Source organism: Terrapene carolina, unplaced genomic scaffold (assembly GCF_002925995.2).
Source record: "Terrapene carolina triunguis isolate 2854851 unplaced genomic scaffold, T_m_triunguis-2.0 Scaffold22, whole genome shotgun sequence".
Taxonomy (NCBI): Eukaryota; Metazoa; Chordata; order Testudines; family Emydidae; genus Terrapene; species Terrapene triunguis.
Genome location: NW_020664373.1, coordinates 4918238 through 4946039, shown reverse-complemented (window position 1 = coordinate 4946039; position 27802 = coordinate 4918238). Strand labels below are relative to the sequence as shown.

General features: G+C 38.0%; 1 protein-coding gene across 3 annotated transcripts in view; it reads right to left on the bottom strand.

The window, feature by feature from the left end:
• Nucleotides 1-27325, bottom strand: part of LOC112117172 (F-box-like/WD repeat-containing protein TBL1X) — a 254769-nt gene extending 227444 nt beyond the window's left edge. For all 3 annotated transcript variants that reach the window (XM_024215066.2, XM_024215067.2, XM_024215068.2), the window contains exon 1: nt 27037-27325. The gene's annotated coding sequence lies outside the window, so the exon portion shown is untranslated. The remainder of the gene's footprint in view (nt 1-27036) is intronic.
• Between the last annotated feature and the right edge of the window lie 477 nt (nt 27326-27802).

The window sequence follows — 27802 nt, the reverse complement described above, 5'->3', positions numbered from 1 at the left end:
GAGATCAAGATCTCGATATGGGGAGAAAGAAAAATGTTATCTTTTTGAAATCTGCAGCTTAAAGAGCATGAGGTAGGGGGATGGGATGAATACTGGTGAGAGGTGAAGGAAGAGGGGAAAATAACCTTTGGGCTTGTCTACACTTAAAAGGCTGCAGCTGCGCAGCTCTAGTACTTCAGTGAAGACACTTCCTACGCCAACGGGAGTGGTTCTCCTCTTGACACAGGTAATCCACCTCCCTGAGAGGCAGTTGTGAGCTCAATGGGAGAATTCTCCTGTCAACATAGCATTGTCAACATACCGTGGGTTAGGTCTGTTTAACTGCATCGTCTAGGGGTGTGGATTTTTCACACCCCTGAGTGACATAGTTATACTGACCTAATTTACAAGTGTAGACCAGGCCTCACGTAGATGGGAGGAGTGTCTACGTCCCTCCCTCAGTGCAGTAACCCCAGGCAGTTGTGCTTAACGTTTCATTAAAAAGTCCATGGGCCCGCCTCATTCTGTTAATGTCGTTTCTTTAGTGGTAGGACATGGAAAACAGATGGAAAAATCACAAATAGGTTGATGTGATTGTAACAATTATGGTTATTTTTTTCCCTCCAAACTCACACCTACTAGAGACAGTCAATGCTATTCCTTTACAACAAGTAGCCCCAACTTCGGGGGATGGGGGGGTGTTTTTTTTAATTCTTTGATCTTTTATTTCTACTCTGAGATTTCAGTGGCATGCAACACTTATGCCCTCAGCACCTGTTAATAATTCTTCACGGAAAGTGGAAAGAAAGAGGGGGAGAGAAGAAGAGAAGCAGGTGAAAGAAAGTTTGAGAGTTTTAATCACTTAATCTCTGGATATGGATGAGATTTCAGACCAACGTGTGTGCAGGGTCATCAACTGAAAGCACTGTGCTTCTCTACGATGGCTAGCAAGAGGAAAGTACCTGCAGTGGGAGTATACTTGGGAAAGGATCCTAAAGGAATTGCTTTTCCAGTTAAGGAAGTTGCATTCCCAAACACAGATGATTAAATCTGAGAGCACAGTGTAGTTATCAAGTATACTTGAAGTAGGCACCGGTCACACTCTGGGTGTGGGATCGAAGGAAGAACACCAACAGAGGGGACATATTTGACCCCCAACATCCATTTGTCTCCCAAGGGTTTGTTCCATTCCCCAAACTAATTATGACCTTTGTCTCAAGAACAGTTGTGCCATGTTTGTCATTTTCTGTATTCACTTGCAACGTTTGCCACTTGCCTTAAAGCCTGGAAAATATTTTACATAAGGCACTGCTCTGTATCAATGGATAAAAATCAATTATTTAAAATAAAAACATTTAAAAGTCAGATATTTAAAATTAAATTTTAAATTACTAAGCTTAAGCCTTAACCTAGGTTATTATAATCTATTAAAATCATTTAAACACAAAAAATAATATTAAGCAATATATGTTTGCTGCTGAAGATTTAAACAAAGTCAGAGCACTGAACAGGTGGAAGTGACTGGCTGAGAACCTGTATCAGAGTTTGCTGAACTGCTAAACTCGCTTTTGACAGCAGTAGCCTGTTCTGCAAGTGTAGAGAGAATATTTTCTTCATTTCAGTTTATTCAGATAGTTCAGTTCAATGACTATTTCATTCAAAGTTAAGGAACCAACTGGAATTTGAAAAAGCAGGAAAGCTTGTTTTCTTCTTCCATTCTATAAATTAAAATGAGACATGAGGATGAGATCTACTAGTTCTAAAATCTTGAAGGACCTGGTGAACAGAAACAATCAGTTCAATTCACCAACTACAGATAACACTTCCTTTAAAATATGTTAGTTTTAAATGCAAAAAACATATTTTTATGAACTTGATAAACTTGTTTTACTTATGTATCCAGGATATTTAAAGATAGTTTTATTTAATTAAAAATATAAATGTTTTGTATCTTTTAATTGAATTTGAATTTCCAGGCAAATAGCTTGATACAAATCACAAGTAAAAATTAATCTGATACATAAATGCCTCATTCACCATTTTAGATAATTGCTTAAATAAATGTGTATAGATATAATTTATCTTCCTGGTTAGCAAAAGCAAGCACCAAATGTAGTGTAAAGGCTATATCTAGTTGCCAATCAACATGTTTTAAAAGTTATCAACCAGAGAGAATCAGCCTCTCTTAGGAAAATAACTAAAAAGTACAAATACATAACAATGCTAAAATCGATTAATTAAATCTAGGTTGTCTGGTTGCTGATTTAAATCATGATTAAAATCAGCTTTTTAAAATCACTGATTTAAAATCAATCCACCTTTCTCCTGCAAATGGAAAGGAAATAGGTGTTCCACTCTAATTGCTAAATTGAGCACTGTATCCTCGCCTGACAAATCTTTTCCCTAGGGTGACCAGATGTCCCGATTTTATAGGGACAGTCCCAATATTTGGGGCTTTGTCTTATATAGGCGCCTATTACCCCCCACCCCCATCCTGATTTTTCACACTTGCTGTCTGGTCATCCTACTTTACCCCCTGGTCCTGGTTAAAGAGTCATGTTTTCTCCCCATATCAACTCCTAAAAAAAGAATAATCACTGCTCATAAAAGACTCCTACTTACTGGAAAAGATTTACAGTAAGAATGCAACTCTAGTTAAACCACTTCATGCTGTCTGACTCTCAGTCAATAGTACAGATAAATATACCATGTCTTAAGCACAAGCCAACAGAGTGAAAAAAACAGAACCCATTGCTGACCAGTATTGATCTGCATTAGTAAGATCAAGGGATAACGGTGCGTACTGTTCCAACTGGGCCATCACAGAACTGTTCTTTACATTAGCAGTATTATCACTAAAGTAGTAGCAACTGTCATGAGGTACAAGGTTTCTTGTGTCTGTAAAAACTTTGAATTTACTGCCAAGTATAGAAATTAGAAAGTGCCTTTACTGTTGCATCCCAATGCGCTAAAAGCAGCAGACACAGGTCCACAGAATTTCCAATCCAAATTCTTAATTCCAGAAAACAATTACATGGCAATAGGGATACTTTCAACTTGACCTGTGAGGCAGTAAACAGTGCAATCTACATTATAATTAACAGAAGTTTTTGGGCTAAAGCCCCATATTATATGGGAATCATACCTCAATTAGTACTTTGAAAGGCTATATATATTCATCAGGTTCATGAGATATAGGCACTTTGGTTGTACTAACGCTTCTGAGGCCATGTAAATGGAACAAACAAAAATCAAAGAATACAACATAAGCCTGTATTTTTATCATGAGCTACGAACTAAGAAAATCCTTTAATGATTTGTATAGCTCACCAAAACCTCAATATGAAAGTATGGCCTTCTACACAGTTTTAATAATATAGGAGAAACTCCCAATATAAGTTTTGCATAAAGTAAATGAAGTAAGAAGTGCTAATGATTGATAGTGCTAATTTTTTTAGTCATCTGAAACAGTAAATAAAGGTAACTTGGAAGACATTTCATTTCAGCACATCATGGATTATTTTTGAAACATTTGGAGTTGTATGACTTTTCTGTAATGATCTACTATTGCAAGTACACTAGATCATTAGCTTTCAAAACATCACATTGCAAACATAGGGTTTTCTAAAGCTTGCAACTTTAAGCTGTTTCATATCCTGTATTATATAAGCTAATTAACATCCCCATCTATTATATAAGCTAATTCTCATGTATCTAAAAATGCTTTCATGCATCTAAAATGGAAGTGACAATTGTTGAAGTGCTATTAATATCAGCTTTAAAAAAAAAATAAAAAAAGCTTTTTTTGTTTTTTACATTGCACTTGATTTTTCAGGAGTTTGGCCTGAATTTCTAGAAAGGAAGATCACTTCAGGGTGCTGAAGACAATTTTTTTTAAAAATACATGTTATTCCTTGCAATGTACTGCCTTATGAAATCAGATGAAGTTGTATGCAAAACAATATTTTTCTACGTGCAGAGCATCCATAAATCTAATTGTTTTCCTAAATAAAAAAAAAACAAATAGGGAATGTGATGCATTTATGTTGAGAGAGATAACTTTAAGTAAATTTCATTTGTTATGTATGTATTGGGGCAGCTGCTTCGTGGATTTCTTTCCTACTTTTGATAAAGGCAAAAACATCTACTGTGTAAAAAGCAGTTCCAAAATCAGGGGCCATAATTGTGCCAAGGGTTTTTTAAGTGAAATTCCCTATTCTTTTGTAAAGCGGTCCACTTAAACATCCATGGCACTCAGAGTTTATGAACAGATGATAATCCGTTTAAAATGGTCTGGTGGAGGAGGGGGAAGGGAGACAGGCTCAAGAGACAGTCAGTTTTCTGATTGCACGTGTTACGGTCTCATCTATGTGTATTTCACAATTAGTTTCAAAGCATAATGGGAAGGAAATCAACTCATTCCCCTTCTCTAACTAGCCATCTGCACTTAAGTCAGTGAATCTAGTCTCTACCAGACTGCAGTCCACATAAAAACACCCAAAACAATAAAAAACAAAACACATTTACATGCCAACTCCAGCACAGTCTAAAAATTGATTGGCATCTTTGCCCTAGGGAGGTTTCTGGACTGACCTACCATTAGCCCTCACCCTAGAAACCCGGGCTTCTACTGGTGAAGATTGAAACCATTCAGCAAAGGTCACCATGCAGCTGTCTATCCCATGCATGTCTGGTGCACATGGAGAAAACTTCAATTTCTAGTTTCTTTCATCCTTTTAATCGTCTTAAGTACAAACAGCCAAAGATAAGAGCTGTTTAATAAAAAGGGCCATACTAGAACCTTTTGTCGTCTGACCTGTCACATAGCATACCTAGGAACTTCAGGTTTCCATTTCTGTAACCGTTTGGGACATTTCACGCTGGAAACAATACAGTGTTTTATATCCAATTCCTCACTGAAAGGTAAAGTATTAGGATCTCAACAGTACATCTTGGACTATTTATTAGCTCCTTCAGCCAGTTAACTATATAGAGGTTATGTAAAATGACTAGGTGCTAATCAAATGGATAGGAACTGACAAGTTGTAGAGAACACAGTTGCTGATAGTGTCTCATTCAGTCCTATTTATGACCTTTGGTTCACGTTTTAAAGAATACTAAAAATAAAAATGAACTCATGCTTTATAACTCAGTGCTTTATAATTCAGCACAAGTCCAACTGGTTATTTCAACTGGATGCCATATTTTTCTCCCTCATCCCCAATACAGATTTCTCTCAAAATATGGACATTTTAGCCGTATGACCTGTGATGAGCTATATAACTGACTAGGATGACATGAAGTAGAGAAGACCATCTATAGCAAAGTGAAATGCATGGGGAGAGGGATCCCATCCTGTGACAGGTTACAATGAAGAATGTCCAGTAAACATTGGCCTGCATCAGGAGACTGCTTTGTGCCCCTTTTTGTTTGCAATTGTCATGGATGGGATAGGTGAGAACATACAAAGGGAGCCACCTTGGAACATGCTGTTTGCTGATGACTTAGTGATATGTACAGAGGATTGTGAGACCCAGCAAGCCAACTTTGAACAGTGGCAACATAGTTTTGAGCAGGCTGGACTTGGAGTGAATGTTGGTAAGACCAAGGCTATGATAACTGAGGGAGGAGGACTCACCATAAAAGACATCATAGATGGAAAGGTTAATAGAGTGAAAGAATTTAAATACCTAGGATTAATGGCTGCTGCTGATGGCATCATACTAAAGCTGTGTGGTGCAAATGGTGGCAGCTGACCCCTGTTCTCTGAGACACAAAGATGCCAATACAGTTAAAAGTAGAGAGTATAAAACTGTAATTCAACCCATCGTAATGTACAGAACAGAAATTTGGCCAGCCATAAGAAAGGAAACCAGTATGCTCTCCACCACAGAACTGAAGATGTTGAGATGGTCAAATGGTTGGATACTTCATATTAGGAAACCAAACCAGGTTTCAAGGGGCCAAATGTGAGCTGCGCCACTTGAAGACAAGCTGAGGGAGGCTAGGCTACATTGGTATGGGCATATGCAGCGGAGACCAGAGCACTCTATCGATACGATGGCTCTTGCAATGATTGTGGATGGAAAATGACCACGGGGGGAAACCAAAGACTTGATACATAGACCAGATATCAGTGGACCTCAGAAAGACCGATCTAAATGACAGCCTGGCATAGGATCACAAGTTTTGAAACAAGGCCCCAAATAGGCAGCAGTAAGAACGATGACAATGACGCAGCACCAGAGCACACAACAATTAAGTGCCTACCTCTGACAGTCTTTCATTTCTGCCATTATCATAATCAAAAGAATATAGTCCATTCTATTACACATAAAGCTTTCAGCTGCAACAGTTTTTTTCCCCCTCACCATTTTAAAAAGACACTGTCAGCCTGAAAGCTACTCACTTTTAAATAAAAGTAGTTAAAAGTAGTTTCAGGTACTGCTACTTCAGCTCCCTTCTGTCAATTTTCATGCTTTTACAATTGCATTTTATATTTTTATAAAAAAAATTCTCCCTATTGCTCTGTAAAACAGTCAAATGGAGAGGGGAGGTGGAGCCACCAAGGAAAACAGTGAATCTGACTGTACACACAGGTCTGCTATTAGCAAATATCTCCAATTGCCAAAGATGGGACACTAGAGGGGGAGGGCTCTGCGTTACTACAGAGAATTCTTACCCAGGTGTCTAGCTGGTGGTTCTCGCCCACAAACTCAGGATCTAAATGATCGCCATATTTAGAGTTGGAAAGGAATTCCCCCCAACCCCCAGTCAGATTGGTAGAGACCCTGGGGGAGGGAGGTTGCCGTCCTCTGCAATGTAGGCAAGGTCACTTGCTGGTTTGTACTAGAGCATCTAGTCTGGCCTCTTGCACATTGCCCACCCACTCCTGTAATAGACCCCTAACCTCTGGCTGAGTTGCTCAAGTCCTCAAATCATGATTAAAAGACTTCAAGTTACAAAGAATCCACCATTTACTCCAGTACAGTGGTTCTCAAAGCCGGTCCGCCGCTTGTTCAGGGAAAGCCCCTGGTGGGCCGGGCCGGTTTGTTTACCTGCCGCGTCTGCAGGTTTGGCCGATGGCGGCTCCCACGAAGCGGGCCGAGGGATGTGCTGGCTGCCCTTCTTGCAGCCCCCATTGGCCTGGAGTGGTGAACCGCAGCCAGTGGTAGCCGCAATGTGCAGGAGGCCAGACTAGATGGTCTCCTCTGACCTTAAAGTCTATGAGTCTATGAAATCCATAGAACAAAGAGAACTATGTCTATTTCTACTCTCTTATAGTAATTTTAGATATTACTTGTAAACACATTTTTAGCTGCATGGTGAGTTTGCTGCTATCCCTTTAAATCCTTTTTTTCTTTTTCTAATAAACACAAAGAGTATTGTTACAAAGTTCACATTCCTTTTCACTTCTAATTGTGATGGTATCTCCAGCTGCGTGCATGTTACTCACGGTGCATACCATTGGCAGTGGCGAGGCCAGCACGGCTCTGGCCACCCAACTGCCCACTCAGGTTTGGCCCCGCCATTGTGACGGAGGGGTTGCAGGAACAACAGGTCCTCTTCGCTGCTGCTTAGCGGTCAGGGTTCCTACACCAAATCCCTGCCCAGCCTCACCCTGCTTCCAGCAACTCTCATCCCCTCTCAGGGATGAGGAGTGTCACTTTACCTGGGTGGGCCAGGCTGCAAGACGGAGGCTGAGCATGGCCCGGACTTGGTGGGTGAGGCACTGCCCTGAGAATGACTCCGCAGGGACTGACGATATGTACCATGGGAAAAAGTTCTGGGGGAACCCCTGATTAATAGTACCTTTGTTATTGCAGCAGTCTTCTAGGCATTTAGAGGGCTTAATTGCAATAAACTTAAGGTACATAAATGAAACCTATTAAGGTCTTCTTAGTCAATAAAACCTAATTGCATCAAACAATAGCAGTGAACCAGGGATAACCTTTTGCTTAGGAATTGTAGAAGAGGAGGTCACAAAGTGATGTCCCAACCATTCAGTAAATGTTAAAATCACTTAGGAAGTGTAATAGCTTAACAACCCCTCCTCTTTTCTTTCCCCTCCCCCAGAACACACACACCTGGTTTCTTGCCTCAGTGACAGGAAGCAATTTGACAATATTTCGACAGCCATGTGGTGGTGTACCCTAAGTTTGGCCTTGATGCCTATTACTGTTGCTATTAACCTTTTCACTGGCTTCCCAAAACATCCCCAGACAGATTGATTTGGCCACAGTAAACACACTCACAAAAGTTTCTCCTCCACACTCCACATACAAACAAAGGCACGACATACCACTCAGGCAGACATACCACTTCTGCCATAAAATATGCTTGCTCCATATTATAGAAAATGTGCATGTACACAAATATCTATTTTTAAAGGCTGGGTGGCATAAAGTCCCCATCAAAACTACAAAATGTGCGGTGTATCAAATAGTTGTTTTGGGTTTTTTTTTTAAACGGTTTCACTTAAGACAGTTTTGCCACACATACGTACACTGCATAATTTTGTTGAAAGGTTTTGGAAAACGTTTCAAGACTAGATAGATCTGTTTTGAGAACAGTTTTCAAAAAATCATCATGTTCCAGCCACATGTGGCAAAGGATCTGAAGCATTTTAGGAACAATTTGATAATAGTATATTTTGTAGCGTAGATGGGGTCTAAAAATGAAAGCAAGCCGATCTATTTAAAGATTCATTTGAGTTATGTTATTTGTATTACCGTCTTTTTTATATGCCCTGTGCGTAGGCCCCCAATATCAGTCCTTAAAGACATCGGTATTTTGCTTCTATTCTGAAGACAGACTGTCTAAGCTAAAGACACTTAAATGCTACCCTGACTGTAATGTTTGCGATGCCTGTTTCTTGCTATTAGCTGTGGAATGTATGTTAGTGGAAATTGGAATTCAAGGAGAGAGGGAGGGACAGGGATGAACTGATGAATAATTTCATACTTTAAGTATAATGTTATACTGGTCTTTCTTGTGCACAACTGACAAAGCTACTGACTTTCTCCCATGTGGTATTTCCATAACCCATTTACACAAAAGGAGCACTTGGTGACCTCCCCTCCTCCACACACAGACAGACACTGCAGACTACAGCCAAATGTATCCTTCACACAAGCTTCTTTTCTAAAAAGATTAAGAGGCGTATGTCATGATAAAACATGCAATTTATTCCTGACTAGAGTCAATGGTACTGAAGGTCCAGCAACAATTTTTCCCTATCCCCATTTAAAGCTTTTAATAACTGATTTTTCCTATTTAAAAGTATCTGAGAGAGAGATGATTATGTTGATGTTATTATAAAATACTTATATCCTATGTAGAGGCCCCATCCACTAAACTGTGAAAGATTATAGCTAGCAATTAAAGTCCCAATCCTGAAAACACGTTTAACTTCAATGGAATTCAATAATATTACCCAGGCACGTGGACTACGCTTGTGCATAAAGGAAAGAATATCCATAAGCGTTTACAGGATGCTGCCATAAGGTATCTGGTGTATTCCTATAATAAGCTACATTCTTATAATAATCTAAAACAGATAAAATACAGCAAATACATACTTTGGGGGGGGGGGAGAGAGAAATCAAGACAGAAGCTTTGTCAAACAAACTTTCTAATATTTAACTCAAATGCATTCATCAGTGTACAACTAACAGTGCTCTGCTTTAATACTTAAAAACATAGAAGGATATATGTAATGAATATGTGGTGTTTTTGTTGTTTGGGTTTTTGGTGGTTGGTTTGTTTTTGGTTAATATTTATAAATTAAAAGGGTGGAAAACCAGCCATTTTAGAATGGTGAAGATAAATGTGTCCATCCTTTGATCTAAGCCAGGGGTAGGCCACCTATGGCACGCGTGCCGAAGGCAGCACGCGAGCTGATTTTCAGTGCCACTCACACTGCCCGGGTCCTGGCCACCGGTCTGGGGGGCTGTGCATTTAATTTTAAATAAAGCTTCTTAAACATTTTAAAAACCTTATTTACTTTACATACAACCATAGTTTAGTTATATATTATAGACTTATAGAAAGACACCTTCTAAAAATGCTTAAATGTATTACTGGCATGCGAAACCTTAAATCAGAGTGAATAAATGAAGACTCGGCATACCACTTCTGAAAGGTTGCCGACCTCTGATAAGCACAGCCATTCTCCATAGCACACAGCATCCTATTTACCTTTCCTCAGATACAACAGTAACTGTATCAGAGCAACTGTCAAGAGCAAATGTTCTCAACTTCATTAATAGGTCTGTTTTTTCATGCTGAGTTCACTTTGCTTCCTGTCCACATCAAGCTGACAATTTATGATCAATTCTAAATGCAAGCACCTATGTCCTGAGATAACCTTCAGGGGACATTAACAAATCTGTCATCTGTTTAATTTTAGTTTAGAGCAGAGTTGTATTATAAAGATGCGTCACTCCACAAATTATTTGTAGCAGTTTACTAACACTTATAGAACCAATTTCCTCTTTTAAAAAAAGATCACATAGCAATTAAATCCTTAAAATGGTCACTCCAGTATGTGGCCATAGTAAAAAAGGTAACAGGCCTTTCAAGCTAGTGGGAAAGGCCTAGAGATACTTAACACACTATTTAGTTACAAAACTCTTTTCAGATTGCAGTCGATAGAACACACTCTGAGAAGAATTAACATAGCCAAAAGGTGGCATATGAGCCTTTATTTCCTACAAAACACCATTGCATTATCATTATCCCTCATTACTTTGAAGGTATATGACATAAAACGGTACACGATCTTCAGTATCAGAAACCTTTGCAATTTAGTTCATACCAGCCTGATGTGGGAAATATTAACATCTCACTAAACATTACTCTTCACAGGAAGCACACTGGCTGAGAATAAAGCTTGACATTGCCATGTGTTCAGGTTAGAGTGCTGTGAAACCCCTGTCTTAAGCAACAACGCAAACGACTGACAAAAATCTGTCTATCTTATAAGGGGAAACAGAACTGTATTCGTTTAGTTTGGGGTTACTTTGTGGTGGAAAGATCTCATAAAACAGGAGTTTGCCTAACAGCGGTTGGGACAATTGTACAGAATTTGCAGTGTGTAACTTTCTACTCTTGTTGGTCTGGGTATGTGGGAGCGGGGGTTGTTTGGGGGGGCGGGGGGAATGGCATGAAGAAACATGGGACTGAAAAGTGCATAGCTATAAAATGTACATTAAAATGGTTTGGGTAATAATATTAATTAATTTTAGGTGTTAAAATGCCCTCTTTCTTTACTGTAGGTTGTCAGCTCATTAGAGCAGAGACCATCTTTTTGTTCTGTGTTTGTACAGCACCTAGCGTACTGGAGTTCTGATGCATGGCTATGGCTCCTAGCTGCTACCGTAACAAATTATATTTTAATGAATTAGTATCTTTATTTTTATACAATTAAGTCAAAACCCTGGCTTTTAGGTCTAGTATGTAAATTTGTTACATTTTGGTCTGCTGACTGTTATTGCTAGAAAGAAATTTAAATATTTAACGTTTTAAACATGGTACAATTAAGTTAGAGCAATGTAAGCTGTGAATTGAGATTTCGGACATACATGTAAACAGTCCAGTCTCATACACATACTTTCATAAACAAAAGGAATAAAGAAATAAGGAGAGGGCCCAAGCTCAAGTCTTATATGACAGAAGGTACAGAATAAAGTCCTCTCCACACTGCAACCATTCATCACATTCTCTTTTCCTCTATTAAATTCTCTTTACTAGCATTCTCTTTAATGGCATTCACTGAACCAATGTTTTCTTTCAAGACAACAGCCCATGAAATTCCTAACCAAAGTACTGTTTGGGTTTTTTTGGAACAGAACATTAATTTATATAGCCAATTTGTGATGCCCCAATTTTTTGTAATTTCCCAGACCCTTTAATACTTCAGAACTGCAAATTCTTATCATTCAAATTTGTTTAATTCTGGCATACACAAAATATGTTCTTGCAATCAGTATGGCCCAGGGGGTAGTGATCTGGCTTGGGAGTCTGGTGCTGTGGGTTCTTTTCCCAGGTCTACCTGTGACCTTGTGCAAGTTGTCTTCCCCCCTCTGTAACATGGATTTAATGATAACCAGAACTCACATCTTTGTCTGGACCAAGGCCTATATTCAATTATATTAGGGGGGAGGGATAGCTCAGTGGTTTGAGCATTGGCCTGCTAAACCCAGGGTTGTGAGTTCAATCCCTAAGGGGGCCACTTGGGGATCTGGGGCAAAATCAGTACTTGGTCCTGCTAGTGAAGGCAGGGGGCTGGACTCAATGACCTTTCAAGGTCCCTTCCAGTTCTAGGAGATGGGATATCTCCATTAATTATTATTATCCAGTCACTTTCACTTGTATTTTATTTTGTTTGTTTTTAATTACAAAAAGGTTCCTAGGCACTACAAGAATACAAATACTAACAAATGCAAAACATTTCAAGATCCTCATAAAGGAAATCTTTGTAACAACTAGTAAACCAAAGGAACACCACAACAGTAGTACACCTTACTGCAGCTTCAGCAAACAATACTAAACAAAATCAATGCATACATTAACACAGTCATATTGCTTGTTTTCAGTAAAGAGCCTGATTGCTTCAAGCTGATCCACTAGTGGTCCTCTTCACCTACACATAATTGGACAGCGTGCGGAGAGCAGCTTGCATGGCTAGGAGCAAATTTTGCATACAATTTTACAATTTTTTTAACCATACCTTTCACTGATTATCGGGGGGGGGGGGGTGTTGCTTTTGTTTTCCCTTTTGTTTTTGTTTTGCTTTTGTTTTCGGACTTTATTTAACTGGCCAAAGCAAAATGGAACTGAAGTTATCTGGCTAGTTTTCAAATGTACTTGCCTGATGTTGGGCTCCTAACAAAGAGTTATTTTGAAAGGGGCTGAGCACCCAGCACCCATTCATTTTGATTGGCGTTGAGAGTGCTCAGCGCTTCTGAAAATAGCCAGGCCACTTAGACACCTACACCTGAAAACGCTGGCCTTTAGGTTTAAAGCTTTCAGATCATGATAAATACACGTGCTAGGGACACAAATTATTACCAACATATCCGGCCAATGCACAAACTGTCCTATTGTCAGAAAAGAACTGCAATAATGAAGTGCAGGTAACCTTACCCTTTAATTACGTTTAGGCTAAGGGGAAAAACCTGATCCTGTCTGACAGCAGCACAAAATAACCTTTGACTCCAAGCTCTGTCTTTAGATTCAGGTCACTACATGACAGAGTAATACTCCGTTCCTAGAGATGAAATGAAGACAAATACCACCATGTGTTTATCCAAGTTGCTGGTGGTCTGGCTGATACAGCCGCATACTTTTGAGAACTTGGTCAAATGCCTCTAACTGCTGGTTAAATGGAAGTCATAACAACGTGGCAAGTTCCAAGCAATTAACTTCCTTTAGAGAAACAGTAAGGCCTGAATTACCTCTCACATCACATGTAGGAGAAGTCTTAAGAATTAAGGGAACATCTGTGAGCCCAATGGGAGTGTCTAAATTCTTGTGCATAATTTTATGTTAATATTTCTGGAGGACAACAAATTCCTTCTAGAAAGCAGAAATACTAGCAAATTGAGATATGTCCTTTCAGGGGGACAGAACAAGTTGCTGAAGCAACAAAGTGGCATTACTATTTCATTGAAAAAGTTTAATACCAATAACAGCATACATAGCCCATAGCTTTAAAAGATCTGAGTAAGTGACATCAGACAAGGAAATAGGTATGTATAAAATGCTTATCATAAATAATATACAGAAGCTCCGTTCATTACATTATACAGACCCTGAAAGAATTCACGCTCTTTTAGTGCTGCATGCAGAAAATTCCTCCCAGGCTGCAGAATAAAATAAATAGGCCACTACAGCTTTATACATTTGATTCTACATAGGACATCAGCATTCTGAATTCCAAGTGCTTGAAAATATATTAATCTGATGAAAAGACTGCACAAGAGATTAAAAACACACCCAAAGCAAACAAAAAAATACACATGTACACGTACATCAAGAACGATTTGGCATCAGCTATTTCAACTAAATGGTTATCATGCTGAAAAGAGAAAATCTAGTTAGCAACAATATTTTGGCCACATGGCTTTCTTTCAGGAATAATCTGGTATGAAGAAAAGAATCAAATGTGGCTATCTCCTTTTATAGGCAATTCCTGAAGAAGGTATCCTAGTTAGAGCATTGCTAATAACTCTATGCTATTCTATTTTCCATGTGAATTTAACCTTTTTGTCATGTGTACAGGCAGAAAGAGATATGGTTTATTACATTTTAGTCTAAGTGATTACCAGATTATTATTTATTTGTATTGGAGTGGTGCCCAAATGCCCCAAATCTACAAGTTTGATAGTCAAAAGGAAAATATTTGGGGCCTCAAAGAGACCAGGACCATTGCTGATTGGAATGCGTAAACACCAGGGGCCTGTTTCTCACATACATAGCACATACTCATATCCCCTGGGTAACTCCCATTAACATTAAATAGTGTAACACTTATCATACGGGGCGGGGACTTCAAAAACTAAAAAAAAAAAAAAAAAAAAATCCCCTAAAAATTTCAAGATGTAGGCCCATAGTGTTATGGAAATGAGATGGCTACAGCACAGAATCATAGAAATGTAGGATTGGAAGGGACCTGGAGAGGTCATCTAGTCCATTTCCCCCCTCCCAACCTCTGCCCGCCCCCCAGTCCACCCTAGCAGAGGCAGGACCATACCTAGACTCCCCCAGACAGATGTTTTTCCAACCTGATGCTAAAAACCTCCAATGACGGGGTACCACAGCTTTTCTTGGTAACCCATTTCAATACACAGCTACCCTTATAATTAGAACATTTTTCATAATATCCAACCTAAATCTCTCTTGCTGCAGATTAAGCCAACTATTTCTTATCCCACCTTCAGTGGGCATGGGGAACAATTGATCACCATCCTTGGTATAACAGCACTTAACATATTTGAAGACTTATCAGGTCCCCCCTCAGTTTTCTTTTCTCAAGACTCAACATGCCCAGTTTTTTTAACCTTTCCTCACAGGTCAGGTTTTCTAAATCTTTGATCATGTTTTTTGCTGTCCTCTGGATTCTCTCCAATTTACGTGGTTTGAACTTAACCTGATATTAGGGATGGTACAGAGGCAAAAGAGGACCACTTGAGTAGGCTGGTGAAGTGACTGTCCTCCTGATAAGCACAGGATAAAGGATTCCAAATGATCATCTCTACATTATTTTCTGTACACATTGATAAAGATCAGTCAGAAGGATTGTATTAATAGGCTCTGCTTCAACTATGCAGACAGAAAACCATCCCACGAAAGAGGATTTCTGTGAAAATCTACAAAATTTAATAATACTGATGTCATGTAAGTTTTGGTATAAATTGCACTACGTAAAACCAGAGTTTATGACTTACACAGTGCCATGTGTGTGCACAGCACACAAGGTCTTTGAGGAGCTTATGATATAATTAGATAATAGGTATTATTGTTACTGTTATTTACATTGGCCTATAAGTGTACAAAGCAAGGAAAACATAACCTGTATTCCAAGAAGCTGATACAAGAATAGAACATGGCAATGAAACAATACTTGAACAACTAGTTAAACTATGTGATGGCCAGAAAATCCAAAAGAAAAAGCAGTAAAAGAACATTGAAGAACTTAAAAAACAAAACTAAACTAAAAATAAAAAACCCCACAGACTTGAAGGGAGGATCATCATGTGGTTTACAGACAGTAGTTTACAAGCTAAAAAAACAGATCTAATCAAAATCAAGTTTAGCCTTCAGACAACCATTGCATTTTCACTTTGCTGACCTCATGAATGCAGTAAGTCACCACCCAAAAAGCATCCATGGATTATTGCACGTTAAGTTCTGGTTCTAATGAGAGACGGTTAAGTTTTGTCAGTGCAATGTTTCCAAAAAAAGCTGAAAGGGTCAATGCCTTCAGCCTAATATGCAATACATTTGAGCAGAAGTGAGAAGGATAAAAGAAGGTACCAATATAGAAGAGGTGTTTTAGGTCACAGAGCATATATTCTTATACAGTTAAGTGTGTTAAACAGACTGGAAAAGACACCATTGACCTGGGATTCCAAAGAATAGGAGAACAAGTAAGCGATTATACATATATTCATGGACAAAAACATTCATTAAGACAGAGTTACGGACGTAAATAATTATACATTAATTTAGTACAACTATCAGAAGAACATTCAAATTACCAAAATAAATGTTTTAAAGTCAGAAAATTCATTGTTAAGATTAGACAAACAACTTTAACTCTCCCTTTGTATCACTGCACACGGCCTACCAAACAGTGATATTGGTTGAGTAACTATTCCAGGTAAGTTAGTAAATTATATCCTTCAAATGAAAACTCCATATAGCCCATAGACGCTCTGACTCTCTTCTCTCCTGCATGTGGAATTAGTGAGATCTCAGCATTTATCACCAAGAACTGTGTCTTCTATGGCAGAGTGATTAGGAAAAAGCTAGATCCTGAAAAGGGCACTGCAGAATCAGACTTCTGTGTCCACGTGGAGTCTCCCTGATTTCCGTGGAGCTTCACCCGTGCTGAATCAATTACAGAATTAGGTCCATAGTTTAAAATTAAAGGTGTTCTATATTCATTATATTCTATATGTTGATTATATTGGGTGGGTGAATAAGGGAGACTTAGTATAGTAGCTTGTACAAAGTGATGAGGTAGAGGCTGATCAGACTTATAGTATCTGAGAGAAAAATGTAGTTTTTTACTTCCCATAGAAGCAAGATGTGCAGGATTTATATATTACTGCATGCAAATGGGATGGTTGATATGTGGCCTATATATAGTATATAATACTCATAACCCTAAACAATATGGCTGGCACCAGACGGTGCACTAGCAGAGTGTAGCTACTTCTATATTAGGTCATGGTTCGCAGAACAGTGTGTAGATCATACAGCATGTAAAGTGCAGGAGGACAATGATGGTAGAATCTTGACAATGACTGCAAGAGTAGTGATGTATTCTGAGTGGCTATAGGGGTTTATTTCTCAGCCTATTGGTGTTGGTTGGACACGAGTTAGTGGCGGAAGAATTAAGGTGGATGGTCTGATCTTAGCTAAAAATAGTTTTAGTAACTTTTGCATTCTAATTTTTTTTAAACAAACTTAATTCTCTTAAGGAAGATTTTTATCCCTGAATGTTCTCGATTGACATTTACTGAAAAATATTAATCCTATACAAGGTCAGTAATGGCAAACTTGCTGTTTGTATAAAACTTTAAATACAGTGGAGCACAGATCTTGTGTTGTCTACTGTATAAATCTCAAAGTACATTGTTGGCACTCAAATAAATGAGAACAGCCTGCAAAATAGTTAATGGAGATTATATATGAACCTCATGCTCCCTTCATGAAAAGGAGCTTATGCAAGGGGGAGCAAAAACACCTAATTTGCTATGTCCCATAACTCAGAAAACAGCTTGCCTGATTAACCTCTAACAGTCAAAATAAAAAAGTCTTCTCTAGCTCATGATAAAGGACATGAATTTTCAGGATAAAAGGAGTTGTTTTTGTTAGAGACAGTGGGGTTGGCACAGACACTTCTACAGCCTTAAGTATAGTTTAGTTACTTACCATGGCTCCATAATGCACATACACTGTATGTAAATACACCTGCAAGAACATCTATATGGGAAAAGAAAGGACAAATGTACAAAAATGGAGACCTGGCTAAGATTTCTACTTTTAGTTTTTCTTTTCATTTACAAAGTAAGAAAGGAAAATCATTAAGATGTATATATAATCACACATTTCCAGGGAAGTCTACCACCTGAGATCAGAAGAGGTTGTGATATATACATATCTAGAGAAGATCAGCTATTGCTTGAAAAACTTAAAATTGAAATGAAATATTGGGAATAGAGGGTTTATAGAATTAAAGCAAGAAATCAGGAGTCTTTAGCTAGTTAATAAATATATAGAAAAAAGTGTTCACATAATCAACCGAGAGCCTGTACCACAAACCCTTGGCCACATGGGCCTTGAACCTGCAAAGATTTCTATGTATGAAGCCAATGGAACTATTCACATCTACAGCGTGAAAAATACACACAAGATTTTGCAGGCCTGGGGCCATCACTACAATGGAGTCACTTGCACACATCAGAACTACCTGGTTGATAAGGGTTTGCAGGATTGGAACACAAATTCACACGTTATATATTGGGTTCTCCTTCATTTGGTATCAGTCACACCTTGGGGAAGTGGCAGAAAAAAAGACTGTGGAGCAGAGATGAAGCCTGCTAAACTGGACTCTCCCCTTTAGGTCATGATGGAGTGCCAGTAGCAGCTTAGCACCAGCTCTTGTGTCCTAGCAGAAGGAAGGCTGTCTCTTAGCCAAGGAAAGAGTTAAGATGTCATCTTGATGGAGTTTAACAAAATAAAGCAACAGGAGCTATTCAAAACCCCATAAAGGAGATAGAAATGGTTTTATTTATTTTTGACATCTTTCTAAAATAGTTTACAACTTGGCAGGGGAGGATGTGGAGTGTGTTTGCATATAAAAATTTACGTTTTTAATAAACTGGCAGTAACAATTAACATTTTTTGTTTTCAATCTTAAAAAAGCTTTACAAACATTAACTAATCCTCCTAGCACTTCTGTGAGACAGATTAAGTCATTTAAAGTCCACTATAAATTATAAAATTGTGAAAGTGAGTGCCCTGCCTACTGTCTCGTGAAGGTTATTTGGAACACTTTTTCTTTTTAAATTGTTAATTTCATTAGAAATTCAACACAAAAAAAATGCAGCTCTGTTATGGTGCCTGGTAAATATTCACAAAAAAAGAAGGCTTTAAAAAAAAACACCTTAATCTAAAAGAAGAAGAAAAAGTCAAAGACAAGCAAGCCACCAGCTTAAAAACTTGGAAGCATATAAAGTCCATCAGTTGTGAAAATCACAAAGAATTTGGTGTAATTGAATAGGCCCATGTTTCTAGCAGTTTCATCAACAAACAGCTTTCTTATTGGTCTATTTCATGTGTGCACATGGGCGGGGGCAGAAAGGGTTAAGTGATTTTTGTTAGGTACCAGATAGATATCCTTGGAAACTAATCTCTACAATGTGGATACAGCATCGGCACCGACTGAGCTAGGCTTCTCCACCCTACCCTTGCCAGTGAGCTTCATCCATAGTTATGAAGGAGTACCAATGAGGTGAGAGGATAATTCAGCTTCTGTGCCTATTCAGACCTTGGCCTCTATTGAGACTGCCAGCAAGAACGTTAATCATGATGGGAGGGAGGGGTCATGTGCATGCTCTGTCCACTAGAATTGGATTGAAACCAACTGGTGTATACCTGTAAACTAACTTATAACTGCTGAAATTTCTTTTTATCAAACCTTTAATTCATACTGGCTTCCACTGAGTCCATGTTTTTACTTAATGTTACAAAAAACAAAAACAAAAAACACCTGCGTGCGTACATTTCACTTGTACACTATAAAGGTTAGTACTTTTGGCAGGACTTTTTGAATCATTCTGCTGTAGGTGACTGAAATATGTTGAAATCAGTATAAACTCAGAGCACTTTTTCAAGCATAAACCTTATGTAATAAAAATTGCACATGTGCTAATCATGATAATATGACTGTGCCCTTTCATCAGTGCCATCATACCTCATGACTATTCATTTTTGAAGTATTAAGTTGTAAATGGTTGGCTTTTACTATTAAACTACACAGACTACTCTCCAGAGTGCCTCTTCTCTGGTCTAGGATTAATGAATAGCTGATAATGCAGCATTGCAAAATACAGCAGAAGCCAAAGTTAAGTGTCCAGTGCAGTTTGCTGAGTTCCAAAAAGGAGCGTTAAAAAAAGGGTTATTCTGCAGTATGACAAAGAGAATCTCCCATTAAAAGCACACCCTCTTCCTGTTTGTTTTCTTAAAGAAAACTTTAAATGGTATTTTCCAATGTCATTTAAATGATTGAAATGACTTTGCAACTTCACTGAATTAATAATGTGTCTGCCAGTGGGGGAAGTTGTGCTTCACTAAAAAGATAGAACTCAAAGTTCAATGTTACCATATTTTCCAATAGAAGAAATTTCTCTGTGTAAAATTATATGTTACAAAACACATTTGAAGCCTTGTAGGATGTGAAGACAAGATACAAGGTACATTACAACTAAAACCAGGAGCCAGAGAATGAAATGTAGGTCAGAAAATGAAATCTAATTTAGATTAATATTACTCTGGCTATTAGTAAAGAATGCTGCTTAAAAACAAAAACAAACAAACCACATCATTCTATCCTCCAATGGAAGATGAAAAAGGTAACCACGAATTAACATAGTAAAACTCATAACCTGATGAGACTTAAGGATTTTGACAAGTGCACATCTAACTATTGTACACTATTAATACTACTAATCTATTCATAAACAGGCCATAGGTCTTGTCAATTAACACATCTAGTGCACCTTGTACTTTTTGATAATAAATTACGGTAGTTAGCTTCAACACCCAAGTGAATATTTATTTATTCAATGAACCTTCAAAAGGCATTAAAAATAACTACTCCTCTTCCATTATAGGATACTTTACTAGATACACACATTTTAAATTACATGAATGCCATACTTGTTTGAAATAAGATTGCATTATGTCCTAAAAACTGCACACTACTTAGCCATTATTAAGAAATTCTAAATACTTACATCCCAGTCTCAATTTAAATAGGACAAACCAGACATATTGATTGTTTAACCACATTACTTGACCTGCTCTACTTGCAATACTGACATTGTGATGCACCCTTCTATTGGGACCTGTGCGAAGTCAACAGAAAATAAACAATCTGAGTCTATCATGCTCCTAAAACCAAATCTCTTACTCAGCCTGTGTTATTTTAGCAACATAATTAATCTGAACAAGGGAACTGGGGTGGGAAAGTAAGCTACCCACAGCCATATATTCCTCTATCTTCAGCAAATGAAGGCATCACCAAATACTAATGCAATGCAATATTTATCAAGGCCATGACATCACTGAAACCAAGGACAAAGCAGATACATGAGTGAAAAGTAATATGAGGGACAAAATGATCTCTGGGCTGTCTTACACATATGTAGTCATATATGTAGTCATGGCATAATTAGATTTTATATTATAATTTTTAGGGTTGTCAATTAATCACGTGATTAAGTCAAAAAAATGAACTGCGATTAAAAAAATTAATCATGCTTAATCACAGTGTTAAACAATAGAATACCAATTGAAATTTATTAAATATTTTGGATGTTTTTCTACTTTTCAAATATATTGATTTCTATTACAACACAGAATACAAAGTGTACAGTGCTCACTTTATATTATTATTTTTATTACAAATATTTGCACTGTAAAAATGATAAACAAAAGAAATAGTATTTTTCAATTCACCTCCTACAAGTGCAATCTCTTTATCATGAAAGTGTAACTTACAACTGTAGATTTTTTTTGTTACATAACTGCATTCAAAAACAAAACAATGTAAAATTTTAGAGCCCACAAGTCCACTCAGTCCTCCTTCTTGTTCAGCCAATTGCTAAGACAAACAAGTTGTTTACATTTACAGGAGATACTGCTGACTGCTTCCTATTTACAATGTCACCTGAAAGTGAAAACAGGCATTTGCATGGCACTTTTGTAGCTGGCATTGCAAGGTATTTACGTGCCAGATATGCTAAACATTCATATGTCCCTCCATGCTTCGGCCACCATTCCAGAGGACATGATTCCATGCTGACGATCCTCATTAAAAAAATAATGCATTAATTAAATGTGTGACTGAACTCCTTGGGGGAGAATTGTATGTGTCCTGTTCTGTTTTACCTGCATTCTGCCATATATTTCATGTTATAGCAGTCTCGGATGATGACCCAGCACATGTTCAGTTTAAGAACGCTTTCACAGCAGATTTGACAAAATGCAAAGAAGGTACCAATGTGAGATTTCTAAGGATAGATACAGCACTAGACCCACAGTTTAAGAATCTGAAGTGCGTTCCAAAATCTGAGAGGGACCAGGTGTGGAGAATGCTCTCAGATCTAGCACATAAATATCTTGCGATGCCGGTTACAACAGTGTCATGCGAACGCCTGTTCTCACTTTCAGGTGATATTGAAAACAAGACATGGGGCAGCATTATCTCCTGCAAATTGTAACCAAACTTGTTTGTCTGAGCGACTGACTGAAGTAGGACTGAGTGGACTTGTAGATTCTAAAGTTTTACATTGTTTTATTTTTGAATGCAGTTATTTTTTGTACATAATTCTACATTTATAAGTTCAACTTTCATTATAAGGAGATTGCACTACACTATGTGTATTAGGTAAATTGAAATACTATTTCTTTTGTTTCTTTTTTACAGTGCAAATATTTGTAATCAAAATAGCTATAAAGTGAGCACTGTACACTTTCTATTGTGTGTAATTGAAATCAATATTTTGAAAATGTAGAAAACATCCAAAAACATTTAAATAAATGGTATTCTATTATTGTTTAACAGTGCAAATAATAGTGAGGGGTTTTTTTAATCACACGATTAATCACGGTTAATTTTTTTAATCGTTTGATAGCCCTAATAATTTTGTATATGGGTAGTTTATTTTTAATTTTTTTAGATGTTTATCAATTTAAATTTTTACATTTGTCATAAATCACTGGGGAGTCAGACAATAATTAATGACAGTAGGCATTGAGATTCAAAAAGATGAGGTTTCATAGCCATTAAAACACAAATTGGCAACATTACGATGTCAAAATATACAAAGTTAAGTAAACTCTAATAAGTTCTCAGGAAAAGTAAAAACAACTTATCTGTAAATTTCTGCCATCATCTGTGGAAATATTTTTTCATCTCTGTGTGTGTACAGTGAAATCTACATTTACCAACAAAAATCTAATCCTTCCAAGCCTACATATAAGTTTAGACCTGAAACTATAAGAGCCAACACAAACAGCTTGCAAAATCAGGTTTCACACAGCTGTGTAACTACCATGTTTTAATAGGTACAACTCTGAAATCTCTGTTAGGGTACGTTCTGTTTGATGTGAGAGAAGGTGAAGGGAAATATTATCCTTCCCTATGAAAACAGATATCCTTCTTTACTTCCACATAAGTACAGTGCAAGTGGGACTCTTTGCATTCTTAACACTGTATATAAATTACATAAATCAATTTTAAATGAAATCTCACAATATTAACTTTCAGATTGCCACAAATACCCTACAATGCTGACTCATCTACCAAAGGGGAGAAGAATGCCCCAAAGCCACATTTTCACCTTCAGATATTTCTCTCAGATTTACTCAAGTTAAATTATGTATATTCAGAAGAGGCTGTTATTCCTAGGCAGGGCTGTAGTTCCAGTGTTTTTGTTTAATTTCAACCAACTTGTCCAAGTAGGCCATTTGGTAAAAACCTATAAATGGAACCCAAGGGCTCTGTGTTCTTACTGCAAAGAGGTCAGCTATTTCCTTCTAACTAAAAATAGTCCGGGGGGGGAGGGAGGGGGGAGAGGGAGACTTAAGTTTAATTTAGCAACTGAAAAAAAGAATAAAAAAAAAATTTCAATAAGAGGAAAAAAGAAAAAAAAAAAAAAAAAAAAAAAAAAAAAGCCTGCTCATGAGAGTTAAAAATTCTTTGTGATTTTACAAGGTTGGCTGGAGTATAACCAGCCAGTATTAAAATAGTACTACAAATTAAAATAATAAAAAAATAATGAAAACTCAAGGCAGGCAAAATGCACAGCAAAGATGCAGGAAATCTACTCCTTCCCCAGACTGAATGGACTCATTTATCATAAAAAGAACAGGAGTACTTGTGGCACCTTAGAGACTAACAAATTTATTAGAGCATAAGCTTTCGTGGGCTACAACCCTCTTCTTCGGATGCACGAAAGCTTATGCTCTAATAAATTTGTTAGTCTCTAAGGTGCCACAAGTACTCCTGTTCTTTTTGAGGATACAGAATAACACGGCTGCTACTCTGAAACCTGTCATTTATCATAAAACCACCATAGAGTGCCACAGTTCAACATCACACCCACAAAGAGATTTAGAGACAATGGATAGAGCACCGCACAGGGAGTCAGGAGCTCCGGCTGGGTTCTCTTCCAACTCTGCCACTGACCTGTATGACCTTGGGCAAGTTACTTCACCTCTCTCTGTGTCTCTGTTTTCCCGTCCACCCTTTGTCTGTCTTGTCTATTTTGACTATAAACTCTTCAAGGTGGAAACTAACTCTTAGTATGTGTTCACTTGGGGCCAAATAAACATACATACATACATGCAAAATCATCTAGAGTGTAAATTCTATCACCTGATTTGAAAACAGTAGGAAATAACAGAAAATATTAAAAGTACGCTGATCCAGGGACCAAGCACTACCATACAGAATTGCTAGGTCAATTTTCCCAGTCTGGTGCCTTGCTCTCCAGATGACCAGAGCTCAGAATACTGCTGAGTATTCCTGCATACCTCAATACTGACCAAACTGTACCATTAAGAAACAATATTATTTAACTCCAAAGGATGTCTCATCCAGTCCTTTTCAGCTTCAAGGATGTTGGCTTTTGAGAACTGCTGCAGTCTAAGGAGCCACCGCTCTTCCAAAGAGGCAGGCCATATTATCACCCTTTGAAGGATAGATCTGATTCTGGCCCTGTAACTACAGAGATGGGGAAAAACTCATTTATAAATAAGTAGGAGAATGGAACACAGGAAAAACTGGCGGAGAGGACATCTCAGGGTTCTGAAAGAGAGAAAAGTTCTTCTACACGCCACCCTCAAAACTAAGAGTATAAAAAACCTAGCCTTATAAGACTTCAGAGGGATTTATGGTCCATGCAATGAAAGAGCAAGAAGGTAAAGTCCCAATATCATTATGATAAATGTAGGATATATAAGTAACTTACTTGGGGGCGCCGGGGGCGGATACAGAAGACAACTTACTGCCAGAGATTTCTTCTCCTAAGGGCACTTGGACTATTATGCAGCTGCCAATGTTTATATGCATGTATAATTATTATCCTCTTTAGTACTAAGACAGACTTTTTAAACTTAAAAATGGTCTGTTTGTTCTTTGGCCCTCTGAAACACTTATATTGAGATACAGTAGCTCTGTTTAAATCTCTGCCAGTTACTGCATGTAGCCCAAGAAAGGTTTAATATATTTTTAATATGTGAGAGTCTATTTCTCTGTCCACCCCACCCCCACTGCCAGATCTACAGGGGAAGGGTTCCCTATTTGAATATGACTGTATTTGTGATGTTGCAATTATTAACTGTCATTTACAAAAAAGAAAAGAAAATTAAGAAATCTGAAATAGTGCTCTTGCTCCAATCCTGTTTGATATTACAGAAAAAGGAATTATTTAATTTGAAAACTGTGAGATGTCTCCATGTTTGGTAACACCTTGTCCATATAGTTCTAGGCCAACCAAGAGGCCTAAATCCACCATGTGCTATTATGTGGTAAGCAAGGTTTACTGCAGTTAATCTTGTACATGCTGTGTGAGCAGTCTCAGTTAAAGGTTCACTAATAAATGGGTCAAGGAGAAAGATGTGACATTACAAGCCTTCTTGTGTAATATGCTAACCTGTTTTCTTTTCATTTCAGGTGGCCCTACAAAATAGATTGCTTTTCCCCCTGCCTCCTACTTTAAACGTGAATTGTAGGGGGAGAGGGGGCAAACACACCAATAATACAAAATCCTCATGCAGGAAGGTGAAAGATCTTTTAAGACAACATGAAGAGGCCAGACTTTGTGAGAAAATTGTATCTATTATAAGTCCAACTTTTAGGGTGTGGTTTTGTGTGCAATATGCCTATTTGAGAATTGAACAACATGTCATTAAATAGGCCAAGGGTCATTAGCATGACATACTGCAATACTACTTGACCTCACACCCATTTAAAACAAAATAAACTGCTGAGATTAAAACAGCCAACACAAAATAGGAACAGAATCATAAAAGGATTATAGTTGGGAGGAACGTGCCCACTATCCTGTGCTGCTAAGTATCTATGCTGGGCACACTAACTTTGTAGAAGTGTCCTGTTGTCCTAATGTGTTAATGATAAATGATCAAGCACGTATTATTTTTGCCTCAATATATATGCAACAGGTCTGCAAATTTATTTTCTTGCAAACACTGCAGTAGTACTCTGCTTGTAATACAAGTCACACATATTTTTCCCATAACGCCAGCACTGGTCCATCACTTTGTTAAAGGATTGCTTTTCAGTTAATGACAGTATTACAAATCATAAACAAAAATTAACTTGTTTACCTACTTGGAGCTAAACTTCGATTTACCAGAGAGTGATCAACTCCTGTGCTTGCTGGTTCAAACACTAGATGAATGGGATTCCCCTCCCCCACCCCTGGGTTGTGCAAACTCCACACTCTCTACAGTGTGAATACCTTTTATTTTGCTAGTGAAATACTAAGGGGAAATGTGAGTATCTTAAGGCTAAGTTATCATTTCAAAAACTCCCTTCCAAACTCACTAACCCTTCCCCTGCACAAATCAAAAAACAAACCTCCAAACAAACAAGTCTCCTTTCCCTCATTCAGAGGAATATTTCTAAAGCCAACACATTGTGTTACTCCTCTCTGCCTTAACCAGGGTTTAGAAACTCCAGCAGAATTAACATTCATAATAAACCTTCCAACGATGCAAGACTTTCTAGCCTTTTCCAGTCACTTTAGGGTAAAACACACACACACACACAATCATGACACACTTGAGAGAAACACACACAGCAAAATGTGGGAAATCCTAAAAGAAACAGCCATAAATCCAGCAGAATCAGATACAAAAGAAACAAATAATAAGAAGAGAGAAACATGAGGAAATTGATTCCATGCACTGAAAAATATGGCAAAGGCAAGCCGTTTTAATCACTAAACTGCATGTCACAGACGCACACAAAAAGGTCCAAATGATGAATAATCAGTCCTCCAAACTCACCTCACTCAACGTGTATTAAAGGCACAGCTTTCACTTCTGGAAGCAGCAGAGAAAAGCCTCAACTTCTGCAAGAAACACACACAGAGACTTTTTCACTTGCAGTACATGGTGTAACTCTTCTTTTCCTAGGTCCCAGCAAGCGTTAAAGGAGACTGTAAATCCCACCACCACACACACACACTCCTCCTCCTCCACACAGCAAAATCAAAAGGAAGTCCCAGAGAGTGGGAAGAGGAAAATGGAAAGTTTTTGGTGCGGAATGGCGGTCAGGAGGTGCTGCTGCTCACTACTTCATTAGCAGAGTTAATGTGTTTGGTGTGAGTGTGTGTCTAAGGCTTCCAAGAGACAAGCAGCAGCAGCAGCAGGAGGACTGAGAGAAAGACACACAGAGATAGTCAGTGACCTGGAGTGGGTGGGGGGGAACCAACCAGCCACATTGACCTGAACTAGGGGAAGGTAGCCACACACACACACAAACCCTCTCTCAATACCTCTCCCTTCCTCCAAAATCAGTCCCCACACTCCCCCAGAAAACTTCAAACAAAAAAAGCACGCCTACCCAAAAAATGCTTTGTTTTTTCTTCCAAGAACCTAAGGTAACTTGTTTAATCACTTAAGGCTTATTTTTGTCATTATTTTGAATCCCAGGGATTTTTTTTTAATCAACCCTCCCCCATCTACTAGAAAAACGAAATATTAACCCTGTGGACTCAGCAATAAAAAATGTCAAAGATGCATGAACACTCCTCTCCCTCCCCGCATACAA